Raw genomic sequence first — 22,979 nt, 5'->3', positions numbered from 1 at the left:
TTATGAAATGCACACATGGATCCTCATGTGGACCTATGTTTTAGAGCATGGCACTGTAATGTTTGATAAGCTTATGTTTAACATTTTCAGGAACTACTAAACTATTTTCTAGAGTGGCTGTATCATATATATACATATAGTGTATATCATTTTAGTGAAATATCTTTAACAAAAATGTATAAGATTTGCACACCACAAACTGAAATCCACAGGTGCAGCCCACATGGGGCTTCCATATTGCACAACTCAGCTACGGTGCTGCCTCATTACAGAATGCCCCCACTGGACAGAAGTAGTTTAGAAGAATCAGCTTTCCCTGAAGCAAATGGACGAGGCTGAAAACTTGAACAAAATCGGTTCTGGAAGAAGGGGTTGATAGAGCATGGTTTTCAAGGTAAATCTTGTCTGCTCCATGTGCTTATTTATACAGTAAGTAATTTACAAAATATTTGTATGTAAACTAACAAAAAGAATACTTTACTGTGCTCATTCTCTTATGCCCAAAGACCCACAGTTGAAGGTGCCCAAGTTACAGTTTCGCTGGTATTATTGCCAAGATTTAGTGTAGTTGATTAATGCAGGATTTTTTTTTTAATTCTCTAAACAGAATTGGGAATAAAAGATGTATGATAAATCTAATGGTTAATTGAAATGCACTGAAATTGGCAGGAGTTGTGAATAAGATGGAACAAGGCCCTCAGTAGAAGACCTTGTTGGCATAAAGAGCTATAAGTAAGGAAAATTACAGCCCCACACAAGTCTTCTGAGATTTCTTTCCCTCTGACTTTCCGTCATAGAAAACTTATTCACCAGAGAATAGTCTGAACAAGAGTGAATTGAAACATGTGCTTGATGGCTCTGAGGCAGAAAGGCGGTATGGAAGAACTGAACCACAATTAAGAAAGAAGAATAATTGGTTACTCCAGGGTTACATTAGTGTTCACCCTCCCTTTGACTTCAAAGTTGAGAGATTATACTGCCTTCTGGGTTGCTGTCCTGTTCTGCTATGCAAGAGGAATAGTTCCTGCCAGATCTTTTAGATATCGGAAGAGGGACCCCAAAAGTTAAATTCCAAGGTAGTTAAACATCTATTTGAGTTGAATAGAATATTTGAAACATGCCCAAATTAGAAAACATCAAATAGCTAGAAGAAAAGTCAAAATGGTATAGCACTGACAGTAAAAGAAACCAGATCATTAAAAGGTCAGTGGCATTGCTGACAGCACAGTGATACAATACACCCCACCGCTGGCACCACTAACATTCTGGGGAGCAGAACTCCTCTGAGGGAAGCACATGAAGACCACAGACCACAGCCAGTTGCTGAACTACAGCTGCCTCCTGTCTCCCAGACACTTTGAAGTTAACTTTGATTTTTAAAAAATCTTCATTTATTTCCACTTTCATAATATCTCTAATTTTCATCTTTTTATGTTAGTCAGGGATATTCAGAGAATAGGATCTGTACACAGAGCAGCTGTAAGAAATTGGCTCGTATGTTAGCAGGGACTGGCAAATCCAACATCTGTAGGGCAGGCCAGCAAACTGGACATTCAGGTAGAGTTCAGTTGTGACCTCGAGTCTGAGTTCCTCAGGCACCAGGCTGGGACCCAAGGAGGGTTTTCTTGCTACATTATTGAGAATTCCTTCTTCTTTGGGAAATTTCATTCTTTGTTGTAATGGCCTTCAACCGATTGGATGATGATCACTGTGGAGCAAAATCTGATTTACCCAAAGCCTACTGATGTTAATGTTTTAAAATTTAATCACATCTAAAAACCTTGGCAGCAATACCCAGACTGGTGTTTGATCAAATCACCAGGCGCCATAGCCTTGCCAAGTCAACACATAAAACTAACTTCCATGCTTTCCTTTCCACTGATAGTTCCACCTGAGTCCTAAGTTCCCATCACCTCATCCTTGAAATGACAGAGACAGACCCACCCACCTTTCTTATATTCCCTGAACCCAGCTTTTCCTGAGGTCCTCCACAATCTTGCCCAGGTGATTGGGGTGGTGTCCAGCTCCCTTCTGCCTCTCCTTCCATGCCACTTGGGTTCTTCACACGCTTCTCCACGTGAGTGGCTCATTCGTCCTCATCCTATCATAACCGGGAAGCCTTGTGCATTCCTTTAATTTTCAAACGCTCCCCCTCCTGCATGTGCTATGGTTACTATACCCAAAGGGAGCACTATACTAGTGCTTCCAGCAACAACGCAAGCCAAGGTTATCTCAGCAAAAAAAGTTCAAAGTAAGCCTCTTCCTCTATTAACATTTATCATTGTTTAAATTTTTTTAAACAATATTTGCTTCCCCCACCCCCTCAGATTGAGTCCCCATAGAATTTCCTTCCCCAAGGCACCCATACACCATCACCACAGTCCCCTGTGCTCCTCCCTCCCTCCCTCTGATCCCTCTCCTTCCTCCTCCTCTGCAGTATGTCTCTGGTTTATAAATGTCTGTTTTTGTTTTTGTTTGTTTGTTTGTTTGTTTTAAAGATTTATTTATTTATTTGTACAAGCACTGGGTACAATCAGAAGCTTGGGAGGGTGAGAGAATTCACCAGAGCCAGAGCTGGAGCAGAGCAGGCAGAAGGACCGAAGTACACTGCTGAGGGGAGCAGCGGGTGGCAGGAGAGGTCCATGCCATGTGGGACCCTCCTCCGGTGGCCGGGGAGCAACTGGGGATCGAACCGGTGCTGCAGAGGCTGCAGGCAGCTTCGCAAACCAGCACTCAACCACTGCACCACTGGGGAGGCCCTATAATTGTCTGTTTTTGAACAAGCCTCTCCCTCTTGTGGGTCCATTCAATGATATACACTCAGATTTTCATGATGATCCTTTATGTCTGGAACATTTATACATCTATCCCCAGTGGCATATGCTTCAGAAATTCGCTATTCTCTAGTTATTAAATACATGGTTTTTTGTTTTGTTTGTTTGCTCAATATTATCATAAGGTGCCTGAATTGGGTCTTAGGGTTAATTTCTCTTATATGTACTACTTTGCTAAGAACAGTGTTCACTGGTGGTTGGGTAGAAGAGATTATGTGGCCATTCATTGATCATGGTTAAAAAAAAAAAACAACAAAAAACCACAAACACTAGATCAAGCTCAAATGATGTGTAAAAACAGCAATATCATAATAATAAATTATATTTATACCTAAATTATAGCCAAATACAAATCCTTATAAGAATCTTGTAAGATACTACATCTCCCAAACTATAGATGAAAAAAATGGAAAAAAGAGCTTCATTCCTGGGCCTCCCTGGTGGCTTAAGTCTATGTACTGTCACCACTTTGGCCTGAGTTCGATTCCCCACCAGGGGAACCTCTCCTGTCTCACCTGCTGCTCCCCTCAGCAGTGTATTTCAGTGGATCTGAATGTTCTGCTCCCTGCTCTGTGTCTGGTGAATCCTCTCACCCTCCCGCACATCTGGCCTGTACCCCGGTTCTCGTATGCATGAATAAATAAACCTTTAAAAAATAAAAAAAAAATAAAAGTTAGGGCAAGATTTATAATCCATTCTCAAAGAAAGCATACGGACTTTTTCTACAAAAAGTATATCAATAGTTAAGTACAATATTTGCTAAACAGTTGCCATTCAGTACAGGTAGATAAAAGACACTGAAGTGCAGGGAAATAGCAAAACATGCTGTCAGGTGGTCACTTCTGTGAACATCAAAATCTCTTAGAAGGCTGGCGGCAGGGTGGGTGGAGGAAGAGAAGCAGTGAGTCCTTTGTCAAAGTTCTGAGAGAGCACAGTGAGGAGTTGCAAGCACAGGATGAATAGACCTAATAGTTCCAGCTGAAACACAGCTGGGAATGGTGACAGGGGCCTCAGTTTTTCCCCTTCTGACATCCCTCTTTTTTTTAAAGATATGTTTTTAGGGGGATCTAACCATCATCCGGGCAGACCATGGGCACAGGGAAGTCCCCTCCTGACACCATTTTAGACCAGGTGTCTTTGCATCAAGAACCCACCTAGATTGCGTGGAACTGAGAAAGAGCTGCCCCCACAGCCAGAGGGGAGCTGAAAAGCCCCCATAAGCCAGGCCCTGTCTGGCTGCCAGTCGGAGCCCAGAGGGGGATCCAGCAACTTGGAGCACAGTGGGCAATCCAGGCATGCCAGGGCAGTCTGTGGGACTGCAAGACCCATCTCTGGAATTAAATACAGAAGGAGGAGATATTCTGTGACAGCAACCACTAACATATCCATAGTACCACTGCCCTACTGGACTTCTGGCATAACAGTATTTGACTCAATTAGACCACCAGTTTCTGACATCCCAGAAAGAGCACACCAAAAAAGATGCTGGCCAGTACCAGTGACAGAGTGTCCCAATGCATAGGACAAATTAGAAAACAAGCAGCAGGGAGAAGAAAAACTACAAGCAACCAAGGAAGTCCTCAAGAAAAACACACACCACAAAAAGAAAATCACCCAGCAGAATGCAACAACAGTGACTTGGAAGAACATCTGAGCCTTCCAGATAGAGAATTTAAAATTGCCATGATTAAAAACCTGAAAGAAGTTATAAAGGAAAACAATGTTAAGGGAAAAATAATCAACGATCAGAAGAATGCAATTGAGTCCCTAATGAGGGAAGTGAAAGAAATGCAGGAGGTCAAAGTATTAATGGAGGAGCTAAAGAACTCTGGGGAAAGCAGTGAAAGCAGAATAGATGAAATGGAAGAATGGATCAGTACTCTCGAAGATACAGAAATAAAAAGAACCAAAACAGAACAGGAAAGAGAAGTACAAAGGAAAAAGAATGAAGAAAGACTTCGGGAACTATATGACTCCATGAGGAAAGGAAATATAAGAGTTATAGGAATCCCAGAGGAGAGGAGAGAGACATAGGAACAGAGAAAATATTCAAGGAAATAATTGAAGAGAACTTCCCAAACATGAAGAAGGAGCTAAAAAATAGACATACAAGAAACAAGAAGAACACCAAACTTCCATGATGAAAGGAAAAATACAGCAAGACCCATAACAGTAAAGCTCCCAAGAATCCAAGACAAGGAAAAAATAATGAAGCTGATAAGAGGAATGAAACAGATAACATACAATGGAAAACCAATCAGGCTGACATCAGACTTCTCCAAAGAAACACTACGGGCAAGGAGAGAGTGGAGGGACACAATCAACAAAATCCAAGACAACAAATGCCAACCAAGAATACTCTATCCTGCAAAGCTTTCCTTTCTCTATGAAGAAAGAATAAGGACCTTCCCAGACAAACAGAAACTCTGGAATTTCATTGCAACTAAACCCCCACTCCAAAAAAATACTACAAGGAGTCTGAAAGCCAGAACCAACAGAGGGATGAATAAGAACGAAACAAAACAAAAAAATGTTAAATAAATAAATAAAACCAGAGAAAAGACAAACAAAATGGCCAATACAGACGCTAACATATCAATATTAACTCTAAATGTAAACGGACTGAACTCTTCAATAAAAAGATACAGAGTCACAGGCTGGATTAACAAACAAAAGCCCGGGCCTTTCCTGGTGGCACAGCGGTTGAGCACTGGGCTGGGAATCTGCCCACAGCCTCTGCAGTCCCACTTCCATCATGGTGCTCAGACCTCTCCTGCCACCCGCTGCTCCCCTCAGCAGTGTATTCCATTACTCTGCCCGTTCTACTCCCCGCTCTGGCTCTGATGAATTCTCTCACCCTCCCACGCTTCTGACTGTACCCAGTGCTTATATGAATAAATAAATCTTAAAAAAAAAGAAAGAAAAAGAAAAATGGGCCTCCCCAGTGGCGCAGTGGTTGAGCACTGGGTTGGAAATCTGCCCGCAGCCTCTGCAGCACCGGTTCAATCCCCGGCTGCTCCCCGGCCACCAGAGGAGGGTCCCACATTGCACTCAGACCTCTCCTGCCGCCCGCTGCTCCCCTCAGCAGTGTACTTCGGTCCTTCTGCCTGCTCTGCTCTCTGCTCTGGCTCTGGGGAATTCTCTCACCCTCCCACGCTTCTGACTGCACCCGGAGCTTGTATAAATAAATAAATAAATCTTAAAAAAAAAAAAAAAGAAACAAACAAAAAAAGAAACAAAAGCCCACCTTTGGCTATCTCCAGGAATCATATTTAACTACAAAAGATAAAAATAGACTGAAAGTAAAAGGATGGAAAACAATCCTACAAGCAAATGGACAAAAAAGAAGGCAGGAACACTATACTTATATCATATAAAACTGATTTCAAACTCAAAAAGGTAAAAAGAGACCCGGACGGTCATTACATTATGATCAAAGGAACAATACTTCAAGAAGAAATGACACTCATTAACATATACTGACCAAATGAAGGCGCACCAAACTATATCAAACAACTATTATCATCTCTGAAAACAGACGTCAGAGAAAACACATACGCAGTAGGAGATTTCAACACACCACTATCAACAATGGGTCGATCAATGAGACAAAAAATAAGTAAGGACACTAAAGTGCTAAATAAGGATCTAGAGCTCATGGGTTTAACAGACATCTCTGGAACACGAAACCCAAAAAAATCTCAGTACACACTTTTCTCATGTGCACACGGATCATTCTCCAGGATCGATCAAATACTGGGACACAAGCTAAACATTAACATATATACAAAGATTGAAATCATACCAACCGTTTTCTCTGACCATGAAGGCACCAAACTAGAAATGAACCATAGAAAGAAGGCAAGGAACTTGCCTACCTCATGGAGATTGAAACCCACACTACTGGAAGGAGTAGACTGGACTAATGAGGAGATCAAAGAAGAAATTAAAAAATACTTTGAGTTGAATACAAGGACAACACCAATTTCCTAAATTTATGAGATGTAGCAAAAGCAGTAATAAGAGGAAAATATATAGCAATAGAGGCTCACATCAATAAACAAGAAAGAACTCAAAGAAACAACCTAATCTCGAAGCTCAAAGATCTAGAAAAAGAATAACAAAAAACCCCAAAACCAGTAGAAGAAAAGAAATAATAAAAACCAAAGCAGAAATAAATGAAATCGAGGAGATAGAACACATAAACAGACCAATTACAAGCAGTAAAATTGAAATGGTAATCAAAATCCTCCCCAAAAACAAAAGCCCAGGACCAGATGGATTTACAAATGAATTCTACTAATTCAGAAATGAATTAGTGCCTATCCTTCATAAACTCTCTCAAAAAATTGAGAAGGAAGGAATTATACCAAACATGTTCTATGAAGCCAACATTATACTACTACCAAACCTGAACAATGTCAACACACAAAAAAAGAAAACTACAAGCCAGTGTCTCTAATGAACACTGATGCAAAAATCCTCAACAAAATGTTAGCTATCAGAATCCAACAATGTATCCATAAAATAATTCACCACGACCAAGTGGGATTTGTTCCAGGGACACAAGAATGGTTCAACATCTGAAAATCAATCAATGTAATCCAACACATCAACAAAAAGAAATATAAAAGCCATATGATAATATCAATAGATGCTAAGAAAGCTCTCGACAAAGTACGCCACCGATTTATGATAAAGGCCCTTGAAATTCTCAGGATACAATGAACATACCTCAACCTCATAAAAGCCATATATGACAAGCCCATAGCTAATATCATTATCAATGGTGAAAAGCTGAAAGCATTTCCATTAAGACCTGGAACAAGGGGGCCACTCTTGTAGCTCAAGGGGTTAAGCACTGCTCTATGAAGCAATCTGTAGCCTCTGCAGCACGAGTTTAATCCCCAGCCAGGGAGCAACCCACATGGTGCAGCAGACCTCTCCTGACTCGCCCTCTGCTCCCCTCAGCAGTGTATTTCAGTCAATATGCCTGTTCTGTTCCCCACTCTGTCTCTGGTGAATCCTCTCAGCGCCCCCCCACTTCTGGCCTGAACCCCAGCTCTTGTATGAATAAATAAATAAATATTAAAAAAAATCTGGAACAAGACAAGGTTGTCCTCTCCCACCACTGCTTTTCAATATAATACTGGAAGTCCTAGCAGAGCAATAAGACAAGAGAAAGACATACAAGCATTCCAAATAGGGAAGCATGAAGTCAAACTATCATTATTTGCAGATGATATGATAATATACACAGTGAACCTCAAAAACTCCACAGAAAAACTAATTAAACTGATCAATCAGTTTAGTAAAATAGCAGAATACAAAATCAACACACAAAAATCAGTTGCCTTTTATACACAATAAATCTGAAGAAGCAGAAATCAAGAAAACCATCCCTTTTATTATTGAAACAAAAAAAAATCAAGTATTTGGGAATAAACCAAATAAAAGAGGTAAAGGACTTATGCAAAGAAAACTATAAAATACTGTTAAAAGAAATAGAAGACACAAAGAAATGGAAAGACATCCCCTGCTCATGTATTGGAAGAATTAACATTATCAAAATGGCCATCCTACCTAAAGCAATTCACAGATTTAATGGTTTTCCAATAAAAATTTCAATGACATTCTTCAAAGAAATAGAACAAATATTGATGAAATTCATATGGAGCCACCAAAAATCCCTAATAGCCAAAGCTCTCCTGAAAAGAAAAGAAGGGAGTGAAGGCATCACACTCCCAGATTTCACACTATACTACAAAGCCATAATAATCAACACTGCATGTATTGGAACAAGAACAGACAGATGGACCAGTGGAACCGGATGGAAAATCCAGAAATAAACCCACAGATTTACGGCCAACTAATCTTTGACATAGGAGCAAAGAATATGCAATGGAGCAAAGAAAGTTTGTTCACTAAATGGTGCTGGGAAAACTGGGTTGCTACATACAAAAGAAAGAAAAGCTTGACTACTACCTCACACCATGCACAAAAACCAACTCAAAATGGATTAAAGAACTAGACATAAGACCTGAAACCATAAAATATACAGAAGGAAATATAGGCGAAACACTACATGACATACACCTAAGCAACATCTTTATTTTATTTTTTTAAAGATTTATTTTATTTATACAAGAACCGGGGGAAAGGCCAGATGTGTGGGAGGGTGAGAGGATTCACCAGAGACAGAGTGGGGAACAGAACAGGCAGAATGACCGAAATACACTGCTGAGGGGAGCAGCGGGCAAGTCAGGAGAGGTCTGCTGCGCCAAGTGGGTAGCTCCCTGGCAGGTGAGACAGGAGAGGTCTGCCATGACATGTGGGTTGCTACGCGGCTGGCGGGTATCGAACCAGCACTGCAGAGGCTGCAGACACCTTCACAGAGCTGTGCTCAACTGCCTGCACCACCAGGAAGGCCCTCAGCTACATCTTTAAAGACTCGTCACCCAAAGCAGTGATAGCAAAGGCAAAGATAAACAGCTGGGACTACATCAAATTAAAGAGCTTCTGTACAGCAAAAGAGACAGTAACCAAAACAAAGAGACACCCCACTGACTGGGAGAACATTTTTTCACACAACGCTAATGATAAAGGACTGATCACAAAAATCTACAATTTGCAGCAACATGGATGGAGCTGGAAGGGATCATGCTCAGCAAAATAAGCCAGAAACAAAAAGAAAAATACCGGATGGTCTCACTCACAGCAGGAATCTAGAAAACCTAAATAAGGGACCAGGAAAAAGAATAGCTATACGAAAGAAAAAATCAAAATCAACAAACAACTATGAACCAGAGACACACTATGGGGGGCAGGGGCGGGTGGGGAAACAAGGGATTGGGGTCAAAATAAGGGGGATGCAATTGTATGGGAAATATAAAAAAAATAAAATAAAAATCTACAAAGAGCTGAAGAGACTCAACAAAAACAAAGAAAACAATCCAGTCAAAAAATGGGCAGAAGAACTAAAAAGGAACTTCTCCGAAGACGAAATGCAAATGGCCAACAGGCATATGAAAAAATGTTCAGCATCACTTGTAATCAGGGAAATGCAAATCAAATCTACAATGAGATACCATCTTACACCAGTGAGAATGGCACATATTGAAAAACCTAGCAACAACAAATGTTGGTGAGGTTGTGGAGGAAAAGGAACTCTCCTGCACTTTTGCTGGGAGTGCAAACTGGTCCAACAACTATGGAGAGCTGTGTGGAGATTTCTTGACCTACTAAACATAGAGCTTCCATATGATCCAGCCATTCCACTTCTAGGTATTTACCCAAAGGACACAGAATCATTAATTCGAAAGGGCACCTGCACCCCTATGTTTATAACAGCACTATTTACAATAGCTAAGCTTTGGAAACAACCCTAATGCCCAAAAATAGATGACTGGATCAAGAAGATGTGGTACATATACACCATGGAATATTACTCAGCATTCAAAAAAGATAAACTCATGCAATTTGCAGCAACATAAATGGCGCTGGAAGGGATCATGCTCAGCGAAATAAGCCAGAAAGAAGAAGAAAAATACCTGATGGTCTCACTCATAGCAGGAATTTAGAAAACCTAAATAAGGGACCAGGAAACGACTAATTATAATAAAGTAAAAATCAAAACCAACAAGCAATTATAAACCAGACACACACTAGGTAGGGCAGGACAGCAGGGATTAGGGTCAAAATAAGGGTGGGTGGGAATTGCATGGGGAATATAACCAAGATGAAACGCAAACATTTTACAAAAATGAAAAATGATGTAAAAAATATATAAAATAAAAGAGATGAAAAATAAAATGCTTTATCAATTCACAAAAATAGATTTATTTTTATTTATACAAGAACTGGGGTGCAGAGGTGCAAGAGTGTGAACTGGGGTGCAAGCCAGAGGTGCAAGTGTGTGAGAGAATTCATGAGAGACAGAGCGGGGAACAGAACAGGCAGGTTGAACGAAATACACTGCTGAGGGGAGCAGTGGCCGAGACACGAGAGGTCTGCCATGCCATGTGGGTATCTTCCTGGCTGGCCCGGAATTGAACACATGCTACAGAGGCTTGGACAGCTTCACGGCTCTGCCCTCAACCCGCTGTGGCACTGGAGATACCCTCTGACATCCTTCTTGTTGTTCCTTTGAAAATTCACTCTGTACCATTCTGCCCAATCGGTTCAAACGCAATGGATAAGAACTTTGGCAAGAGCAACCTAAAAAGAGACTCTCTTTCTTTAACTGAACTTGAACTTGAGCTGTTGCCCACCACCTGGCCATTTGGAAAGTCTAAAAGGAAAGCCAAAATTGAAGATGGCCAGCAAACATATGAAAAAATGTTCAACATCACTTATTCTCAGGAAAACGCAAATCAAAACTCCAATGAGATCCCACCTCACAGCAGTGAGAATGGCCTACATTAAAAAAACTGGAAACAACAAATGCTGGGGATGATAGAGAAAAAGGAACCCTCGTATATTGTTGGTGGGAGTGCAAACTGGTCCAACCACTACGGAAAACCGTGTGGAGTTTCCTCAAAACACTTAAAATGGACCTACCATATGACCCAGCAATTTCATTCCTACGAATCTACCCAAATGACACAAAAACACTAGTTCAAAATGAAACTTCCAATCCTGTTTATTGCAGCACTATTTACAATAGCTAAGACATGGAAACAACCTAAATGCCCCAAAACAGATGACTGGATCAAGAAGCTATTGTCTATATACACAATGGGATATCACTCAGCAATTAAAAGAGATAAACACATGCCATTTGCAGCAATATGGATGGAGCCGAAAGGGGTTATGCTCAGTGAAATAAGTCAGAAGGAAAAAGAGAAACATTGATGGTTTCACTTACAGGTGGACTATAGGAAAACCAAACAAATATCAGCAAAAAGATAAAACTTGCAAACTGACCATATGTCTAAGGCCTACAGCAGGAGATGGAGAGAAAGTGGGGTCAAAAGGGGGGAGATGGAAGAGCACAAGGGATAGTGGTGATGCGCAAATTGTGCTGTAGTGGTGGGAGAACTATGAGGACTGTATCTGAGGGGAGAGATCAAATATTTTACAAAAAGGAACAATGATGTAAGAAAATGAATACATAAATTTAAATTTAAAAACAAACAAACAAAACAAAACCAAAAAAAAAGCAAGGAAAGCCAGCACACCAAAGACAGGGTCACTTGCAGAGACAGACAGAGAGTTCTGGTGGAAGTGTCTGGGCCTCCGATTAAACTACACCCGACAACAGCTCTACCCTTGACCCCTTTTCATGTTCATGAGCCATTAAACTTGTTTTTCATCTTAATGCAGTTTTAATTGCATTTTTCCAAGTCTGTAACTGAAAGACATCACTCTGATACATCAAGTACAGAAAGGAGGGCAACAGGACTTAAATGAAGTGTGAATATTTCTTGCAGATACAAGACACAAGAAAAGAGGTTAATAGCTTCTACTCTTACAAGTAGACCACCTGGATTTAAATTCCAGATTTGTTACTCATCAGCTGTGTAACTTAGGACAAGTTACTTACTGAATTTCTCTCCAGAGATTCCACCTCACAATCTTGCCCCTTGGTCTTTCTGCAAAAACAATTTCACTGCACCTACTAAATAATTTCATAGAAGATTCAATTTTAATGTTTCATCTTCTCCTAAGATTTCTGTCATACTCCTGGGAAGGTACTGCCTCTCTATGTCTTCCTAATAATATATATTACATATATATTTATCTCTCATATTTAGTTAACATTTTATTGCTGTATTTTGATTTTGTTTTGATGATTATTTACCCTTGTCTCACAGGAGATTATGAACTTCTCAAAATCAGGAATGTGATGACCCTGCTTTATACACTGCTGAACTCGCACTAGGTCCTTAATAAATAAATAGGGAGAAAAAGGGAAGCAGGGGGTGAGAGGATTTCATGAAAGTAAACACCATGTGACCCCTGACTTGAAGGCTAGGGGAAGGCCCAGCCCTGGATGCATGTCCTGCAACAGGATTGGGAGACTTCAGTGATGGTTGAACGGGAGCCTCCAGCTGAGAGCGCTCCCTATCTGCTACCAGCCAGATTGAATATAAAATCTTCCCCCTGTGATTCCTTTGTTTTACCTTCCTCCCCACCAAAAAAACTGTATATTGAGTTTTTGCCAGAATAACATTTGTCCTGATTCCTACTTGAGATATACATTTTTCTTAAAGAAAACTGCAAAAGCTAGCATGTGGTTTTTGTCCCACTAAAAGTAAGCTTTGGGGATAAGTGCTTAAGTTGTGTTTAAGTCAATAAAGTTTGCTTCACAGGTGTTTAGCACCATCTCTAAAACTGGCATTTACAGAAGAACCTCTGAATGCTCTTTCTAAACTTCACACTTAGAACTCTGGGAAATGTACTAGTTAAAGGATTAAAAAAAAAATCTGATTGCATCATACTTTCCTAAGCCTAGTCTCATTTCTGTTGCTCTAGTCTTTATGGTATAGACTCACATTCATTTGACGGTAAGCAGCATCTTATAATAAATACAAGTGATACCGGAATTGTCAGGTCTAGTCTCCCAGCCAGGGTCGGATCTCAGGCTGCAGGGCAGCGCTGAGTCCCAGCCACTAGACCCCCGAGGGTTGGTGTCTCACGAAGCCGCAGCAGGAACTTCACAGACGCTCAGGCAAGCAAGCGAGAAGAGGCAGGTTTGTTTATAGAAAGAAAAAGTTTATTGAGGAGGAAAAGAGCAGAAATAAAGTGGGACTCCCAGGCCAGGGAACCAGGCCTGGGAGGGGCAAGGAAGCCAAAGTAGAGTCGTGTCTTAGGGAATATATACCTTTTTTTCCCTCATTATTCTAAAGCTGCCCCAGTCTCTTTGTGATTGGTCAGTTCTCGGCTGTCTCACTCAATTTGCTACTGAGTGGGGATCTTCACATTCCTTATCTAACAGCTTTCTCTTTCCCCATTTGTTGCATCTTTAAATTTATGGCCCAGTCTTCTGGATGGGCATCCCTGCATTGAAGTTAAACAGCTGCCCTTCTAATGTGACCATAAATTAAACCACTCTCCATTTCTCCAATCTCCGCCTCCCTTTACCACCTGAAGGAAACCAGGACCAGCATTAACAATGTTGTCCTTGGTCCTGGCATGTTTGTTTTTCCTAATGGAATGGGTTACTTTCCCTTGCTTGTCCTTATCTCTGAAGCCTCCCTAAATTTTTCAGAGGTCCCCTCCTGCACTATCCCTAAAACTGCCTAATAACCTTAGCTTGCCCTGTCTCACAAGTATGATAAATAAGAATATATATATATATTTTTTTTAAAAAATCATACTTATAGTGAATCCAGTGTGTGATCATAATGAAGATAAATTCTACACAGTTTTGGCCAAGTAATTTTTCCAAATCATTCTGCTTTCAGTCTGTGGGTATTAGATATTTAGCAAGAAGCTGAAGCACATGATTCTCCAAGGCACTAGAAAGTCCTATATCAATTATAAATGATGCCTTACAGGTGAGCTCACTTGTACAAAACAGAGTTTCCATTAAGAAAGCATTTGCTGAGAATGTCACGGCCTCTGCAAAGGGTGGTGATGGGTCTCCTTACTCCAGGTAAATGTGAAAAATTAAGACATGAATCCAGTTTTCCTGAGAGGGCCTGTGCTCCCAACATGGTTCTGGCTGACTTCAGGGAAGTGGTCACCTCTTTTCTCATCTTTGTACCCAGCACCTGAAGACAGGACATCTCAAAAAATATTTACGGAACTGATTACTGTGTATTTTTTTTCTTTTTTTGCGTAGAAGAACTGGGGTGCAGGCCAGAAGTGTGAGTGTGAGAGGATTCACTAGAGACAGAGTGGGAAGCAGGACAGGCGGATCGACTGAAATAAACTGCTGATGAGAGCAGCAGCAGGTGAGACAGGAGAGATCTACTGAACCCTGAGGGTCAGCAACCTGGCGAGGGATCAAACTCAGGCCTTTGAGGTGATAGCGCTGAGACTCAATCCGTAGGCCACCAGGGAGGCTCCTGTGTATTGTATTTTAAACAGTGGTTTATTGTGTGCTTCACATCTGGCCCAGTTGTTTGGAGATAGATTTTAAAAATTAAGACTATTCTTTGCCTGCATGGAATTTGAAATCTAGTCGAAGTGAGAAGAGTGCCAAGCAATACAGACCCAACAAGACATAGAGGGTGATCTTCCTCTTATTTGTTCTTTAAAAGGTGGTCATGAGTTGGTTAGTATTATTTTGAACCCCCCTCACCTTTGTAACACACCTACACACAATGTCACAAATGAAGAGGAGGTGTTGTGATAATTTGCCAAAAATCATTTGATCCACAAAATCAAACTTAGTTTTGCAGGCCAATGGCAGGGCATTGCTTAGGACAAGAAGAGCAGAATTGCATTTTACCCTTTCAACTCAGGGATAGATATTTTAAAGAGATAAAGCTTTTCACCAGCATTTCTTCTCCTCTTCTCTAAACCCCAAATGCTCTGTTTAACAGTGAAATGCTTTCATTGCCCTCACTTTGCCAAAATCTAAAACATCCTAGGTATCCCTCCAATCTAAACCCCAGCACAATCAATCTCCATGACAAACCACAGTAAAACAGTCTGGTCTCGTCCAAGGCCATGAGCAAGCCGGCCCCTCCACCTCTAGGGCTTGCATTCTTAAAAGTGATCAACCTGCCATTGTATTTTTTTTGAAGATTAAATGAGTGAAAAACGTCAAACTGTGTGTGACATATATAGGATTCAGTTAATGTGATTAGCTGTTACGGTTATTAATATTATTGCCAAGTTTTAGGTCCTAACACAATAAAAACATCTGGGGGAGGGATACTATATGGGGCAATGTGCCAAACTGTGGCCAGGATAATGAGATTTAGAACTTGACTTTGAAGTGAGCGCCCACTGAAGGGCAGCTGGTGCCAGGCTCTGGGAGACCAGTTTGAGGAAGCCTCTCTGTAGGCATAAAGGGGCGGGGCCACGGAAGGTGACAGTCCTTTCTTACCCCAGCAAAAGACTGCATACAAAGCAGTCTTGTGAGAGAGAGCAGATAACGAACAAGGAAGTTTTCAAAGGAAATGGACCACTCCAATGCTACGACACTGTAACATCAGTATCTGCAGCAACAGAGTGGAAGAAAATCCTAGTTGATGGCAGAACCCTCTTTTAAGAAGTGTGTGTGTGATGGCCTCCCTCGTGGTGCAAGGGGTTAAGAACAGCACTGTGAGGGGCCTCCCCAGTGGTGCAGCAGTTGAGCGCTGGTCTGCGAAGCTGCCCACAGTCTCTGTAGCACCGGTTCGATCCCCTGCTGGAGCCCACATGGCATGCAGATCTCTCCTGCCATGCTCACTGCTCCCCTCAGCAGTGTACTTCGTCATTCTGCCTGTTCTGCTCCCCGCTCTGGCTCTGGTGAATTCTCTCATCCTCCCACGCTTCTGACTGTACCCAGTGCTTGTATAAATAAATAAATAAATCTTAAAAAAAAAAACACAAACCACAAAAAAAAAAAAAAAACACAACAGCACTGTGACTCTATCTGCAGCCTCTGTGGCACAAGTTTGATCCCTAGATCATTTCACAAGAAATGGGATAGGGTACAGGTCAGAGGTACGCAGGGTGAGAGGATTCACCAGAGATAGAGTGGGGAGCAGAACAGAGTAGCTCCCTGGCTGGGGATCGAACTCGTGCTGCAGAGGCTGTGGATAGCTTTACAGTGCTGTGCTGAACCCCTTGTGCCACCAGGGAGGCCCTTGTATGCATAAGTAAATAAATCTTTAAAAAATAATAATAAGTGTGTGTCTCCAAAATCTTCAGGGAATCATAGCGCATGAGAAGTACAGATCTCAATGATTTTGAAAGCAAAAATATGATAAAAATGGACTTGATATATAAATATGTTTTAGGAAGGCTTTGACTATTTCACTTACATCTTTTTATGCACATGCAAGAATGATATGTTTCAAAATCTATACTTCTGTGAGTCTCAAAGACCTCTTTATCGGTATGATATAAAATCTATTTGAGAGAGTATTTTTTGTGGCATCTTTCTTTTTCAGTGTATCAAGAACATTGGCTCGTGTTACAGATGATGAATCCTGGTGATGGGGCTGCGGTCAGGCCCAGCACCCTCCAACTCAGTGACCTTCTCAATGCTCAGTATCACATAATCAAAGAGAAGATTTGCTCTTAACACCTACTAGAAGTGAGTTACTGGAAATACTGATCACCATATATAATAGAATTGACACTACAATAAAAAACATTAATTTTTAAGAATATTTTGAGAGTCTCAAGTCAGATTTGTCACCATAATTAATACTCTGCTGAGTACTTGAAATTTGCTGAGAGTAGATATTAAGTGTCCTCACCAAAAACAGTTATGTGACAGATGGGTGTTCATTGACGTGATGATGGTAAGCATTTCAAGCACGATCCATGCACCTATCAAATCATCTTGTTTTACACTTTAAATATATCCCAATTTTGTCAATTACACCTCAGCAAAACTGGAGGGAACAAACAGTCTTCACTTTTACTGGCAACAACCTCCACCCTCTGATGGCTGATTCTGGGGCTTAAGTCACATCCAGGGTCCATCTGCTCCAGCCAGCACCACCTTACAGTCCTATGGGGAACGCGCTGAGCTCTCTTCAGTCCAAGCTGGACACTTGTTGGCTCTGCTTAGAATTTTATCCACCACAAATTCTCACAGCTGGCTCCACCTCCGCTGCAGGTTGAAATAATATTTCCTCTGAGAAAATCTCCATGATCCCATGACCCCAAACAACTCTCATCACCACTTCTCTAGCCGTGTCTTTGGTTCCTCTGTCATCTGCTTCCGCTTCTTTGCAATTTGTATGCTTCTCCCTCTACCCCATAGCTGCTCTGAGTGTAATCACCGTGGGCAGCGTTCTGCCCCATCTTTGTAGCTGTACCCTCACTTCTAGAACCACTCCTGGCATCCGCCGGGTCCTGGCATTTTCATCAGGGATGACAAGCCACTAGATGAGGTGGCGGGAGGAGGCTTAGAGCTATCAGTTCAAGGAGTGCTTCAGGGAGCAGAATTTCAAGTCCTGGTCTGTTGTCTTTGATCTTTACTCTCCTCCAGGTCAGGAAATAACTTTTTAAAGCAGCAGTAAATTGAGAAGACAAACCACTCAAATGCAGAGTGTCCGCTAAAACAGTTTCAACTGATCATCCTGGGTTATTGATAAAAATTAAAATGACTTTTCAAAGGATGGATTTGGGTTGGAGCCACTTGTGGTTTTACACATGATGTGTGACATTCTTCCTGTCCCCTCGCTGGGATAACTCCTTGTCCTGCGTAGCTCAGCTGCAACGTCCTCTCCTCTCAGCTGGTGATTTCCAGCCCCACAGCCTGGCCTGTGTGCCCACCTTAGACTCACCTGGGGAGCCTGGGAAATGAGTCCTTGCCTCTCTGTGTGTGTCACTGACCACGCATGCACCTGAAGGCCCTGAAGGACCTTGCGGCTGAGCCAGTGCCCACGCAGCATCTGGCATAAACAGTGGCTCAACACTGACTTGTTTAACTGAAGACAACATGGTCTTTTCAGGGAAATTTAAGAGAAAAACATCTTTTAACTCTGTAAGCAGAACAACCACAAGGCCAACTCTGCTCTCCTGGAACCTCACCCAGATGTCAAGGCAAACACAGGTGCCTGGAGGTGAGTGGTCACGGGTCTGCAGAGAGAAGTGCAGAGTCTAAGGACAGGTGGCTGCACCTGGTGGTCACTTCCACTCTGGCTGGTGAATGTCACCTGAGTGAGGACTTGAGGGGCTGGGGGGCACACGGGCATCTGGATGAGCAGAGAGGACGGCAGGAGTACAATCTCCAGATGGGGGAGGGCTTGACGGAAACTGGGCCTGGGAACTGGAGGATAGGCGAGGGGCAAAGTAGGAGGAGGTGAGGGTCAGGAAGCCACCCATTGAAGGCCAGCTTTAGCCACTGGGCATCACTGAGCCCCTGAAAGCGCTGCAAGAGCATTTGGGGTGAATCATTTCTGTGGCAGTCTGTCTCACCCGTCATGTGCTGGTGTCTTGTCTCTAAGGCTGCGCTGGCTTCGTGTGGTGTGGACTCCCAAGTCTCATTCCCGACACAGCACAGAACGACGATACTGACTGACAAACTGAGATGGTGTTTGAAGAACCTACAGAGTGACTGACCTGGCCAGAGCAGACTGGCTTCCCAGGCCCCATGCGCTTGCCCTCGCGCCGCGCCCCCCTCCCCAGGAGTCAGAGGCAGCACTTTTACCCCAGGATCCTTTGGTCCTCCTGGGAATGAGAAAATCCTTGAGTGGGAGCCAGAGTGCCTAAAACTTAGTTTTCAAAGCCTGAGTGTGGGAACCAGACCTGCGCTTATGAGATCAGTCTCACGTGATCACTTGTAAACTCAGGGGAATGTGACCTACCCTTCAATGGGTGCAAGCACGAGGGTTATTTGCCTCCAAAATGTGCAGTGACACCTGGATACAACAACGGTGAGTAAATACTATGGTCCTTAAGTGGATGACTTGCTTGCACAGCTGAGTGACTGCACGCAGATGTGTCTGCACCACGATGTGACCACACCTTGATGTGACTGCACCCTGATGTGAGCACACCTGGATGTGAGTGCACCCCGAAGTGACTGTGCCCCAATCCTGCTGCAATGCACCAGGAGCTCCCTTGGCCGGGCCTCCTCCCCCTTACTGGTGCGCGGATCCTGCCTCACTCCCGAGTGTTCCCTCAGACAGGACCTACAGGCATGGACCGACCCTCTGCATAAGAAGAGCAGATGCTCAAAAAGTGAGTTGAGTGCAGAGTGACACATTTAGAGATCTCTGTGGCAGCCCCAGTCAGAGACACGGGGTCGCCCTCCTTCCTCTGTCACATGACACATGGGACAGCAGGGCAGTGGGGCAGCGAGGCAGGGGGGCAGTGGGACAGCAGGGTAGCAGGATGGTGGGACAGTGGGGCAGCAGGGCAGTGGGACAGCGGGACAGTGGGACAGCGGGACAGAGGGGCAGTAAGGCAGCAGGGCAGTGGGACAGCGGGACAGAGGGGCAGTAAGGCAGCAGGGCAGCGGGACAGTGGGGCAGCGGGATGGCGGGACAGTGGGGCAGCAGGGCAGCAGGACAGTGGGACAGTGGGGCAGCGGGACAGCAGGACAGTAAGGCAGCAGGGCAGCGGGACAGTGGGGCAGCAGGATGGCGGGACAGTGGGGCAGCAGGACAGCGGGGCAGCGGGGCAACGGGACAGCGGGGCAGTGAGACAGTGGGGCAGTGGGACAGTGGGACAGTGGGACAGGGCCCGGCTTTCTGAGTCTCCACCTCTCACCCTCTGGGTTGTCTCCGATTTCCCACTCTGGCGGCTTAGCCCTCCAGCAGCCCACCTGTCTCTCTGTACAGAAAGTTCTACCTGATCCCAATGTCCCTGTTCCATCTCTTTCCACGTCATTCATTCAGCAGTTGTGGCGAGAGGAACGATCAAGCTATTTCTCAGCAACTTCTCACGAGGGGCACTTCGGGGTCACATCTGCACGTGTGGGTTCTAGTGACTGGAATCAAATAGGTTGCCAAACAACAGATACTGTTGCTTGGGTCCATTGCTTCTCTATTCATCTCTGTCGCTGAGAGGTCACACCTGCAGTGTCTAGAGCCACCCTGGCCACACCCCTCTGTGAACCATGTGTTGGTGGGAGGCGCAGTGGGTGCGAGGGTGCGGGGGTGCAGGTAGTGCTGCTCCAGGGTGCTGGTGAGCTTCTGGCTTCATACTTGCATAGATAAGTTGCTTTTTTTTTTTTTAAATTGCTTTTTATTTATTTATGCATGCAAGAACTGAGGCACAGGCAGAGGTCTGTGGGGTGAGAGGATTCACCAGAGACAGAGTAGGGAACAGAACAGGCAGATCTACTGAAATACACTGCTGAGGGGAAGTAGTGGAAGAGTCAGGAGAGGTCTGCTGCACCATGTGGGTAGCTCCCTGGCTGGGGATCGAACTCGTGCTGCAGTGGCTGGGGATAGCTTCATAAGTTGTGTCTTAACCCCTTGCACCACCTCTGTACACATGTCCATAGCGCACTGTGCAACCTAGGGTTTTCTGAATGTTATGTTATGGTGCTAATTTTTTACTTTTAGGTGGCTTGGAATGACTATGTTAATCTTTATGAAACTTTGCAGTAAATTATTAAGATACTTAGCAATATGTCAGAAAACACAGGAATGCTCAGGGATAACATGGCATTGCATTTTATTCATTTATTTATTTGGGCATTGTAATTTATAAATGTAAATTACTGAGAAAATTTAAAGTGAAAAGTCTTGGATAAGTAAGGAGTGCCATAATGTGGTCACATCAGCTAATTTCATATAAACTTTGGCCAAAGACTTATTTAAGCTAAGATAGAATTATTTTGTTGCTATTAAAGCTACTTCTATATTTAACAAAGTACGTTATTTTTGTATTATTTTAAATTTCTCTTCCTTATATAATTTTCTTAATCTGTCAATAGCTGAATTTAAAGCTGTCCCTAAAACAAGATTAATGTCATTATTAATAATAGTCACACTACTGGCAAATGATTAAGCAGTTATTAAAATTTCATTTTATCTGATTTTAGATCCCAAGCTTTTAATAATCTCTAATCTAAACTAATGATTTTAAACTAAAGAGGTTTTTCACATTCACAAAAAGCATAAGAGACTCAGGAAGGTGAAAACTCTGTAGTTGGGTCTTTTCCAGCACCTGAATTTCTGCAGCAGTAGCCAGACCCGGAAGGTGTGAAGAGGACCCAGAAGACCATGTAATTTGATCACTTGTGATTTGATCAACTGTGGACCTTGCCGGATTCTAGTTCCTGTGCTCAGAAGTTCATGATAAGGTGGAGACAGGTAAATAAAGCAACCCCTGGACAAGGGGCGGTGCTGTATCCTGCGCAGGAAGAGCAGAACTGCAAGGAAGCCAGGAGTGCCACCCCAGGCCTTAGGGTGAAGGGCAGGGTGGAGGCTTGGCAGAGCAACTGACTCCTGGATTTTGGAGAAATTCCAGGCTGAGGACAACATGTACAAAGGCATGATCAAGAATGTGAAGGCATGATCAAGAACGTGCTAGGGGGCCTCCCTGGGTGGTACAAAGGGTTAAGTCTCAGCACTATGAAGGTATCCGCAGTCACTGCAGCACAAGTTCTATCCCTGGTCAGGGAGCTGACCACATGGTGCAGCAGACCTCTCCTGTTTCACCCACTGCTCCTCTCAGCAGTGTATTTCAGTGGATCTGCCTGTTCTGCTCCCCACTTTGTCTTTGGTTAATGCTCTCACCCCCACACCTCTGGCTTGTACCCCAGTTTTTGTATGCATAGATAAATCTTAAAAAAAAAAAGAATGTGCTAGAAGCTGGCACTGATTCTCTCTAGTGTGTTGGACAGCTCATTCATGTCCAGATTTTCATCTCTTTCCCATAACTGCATGAAATCCTGTATATCTTTAAGTTGCTCTGCAGCATAAAACAAAGGGAATATAAGTTGAACCCATTATGGAAAGCCATCTGGATTTACTTTTAAAAATGAAAAATGGAAATACCCTACAGCCCAATAATCCCTTTCTTGGGCAGCTAACCACAGAATAAGAAACCCCTTATGTTCCAGGGTTCACAGCAGCATTATTTATAATAGCGTGGACACAGAAGCAGCCTGAATGTCGATTAATGCATGATAGTGTCAAGAAGGCTGTACATCCACACCAAGGAGAGTTAAAGAATCGGAAGAAAGGTGAAATGCAGCCATTTCCAACAATATGGAGACAATTATGTGCAGCGAGGTAATTCTGAATGATAAAAACAAATACTGGACAATTACAAAGCAGACAATTCAATAATGTAAAACAGTTTCAAAAATGAGTGGTCATTAAGGCCTCCCTGGTGGCGCAAGGAGTTAAACCTATGAAGCTATCTGCAGCCACTGCAGCACGAGTTCGATCCCTGGAGAGGGAGTGACCCACATGGCACAGCAGACCTCTCCTGACTCCCCGCTGCTCCCCTCAGCAGTGTATTTCAGTCAATCTGCCTGTTCTGTTCCCCACTCTGTCTCTGGTGAATCCTCTTACCTCCCTCCAACTCTGGCATGCATCCCAGTTCTTGTATGCATATGCATAC

The sequence above is a fragment of the Talpa europaea genome, assembly GCF_964194135.1.
Source record: "Talpa europaea genome assembly, chromosome: 10".
In the NCBI taxonomy this organism is placed as follows: domain Eukaryota; kingdom Metazoa; phylum Chordata; class Mammalia; order Eulipotyphla; family Talpidae; genus Talpa; species Talpa europaea.
Note: the sequence above shows the minus strand (reverse complement) of the source record.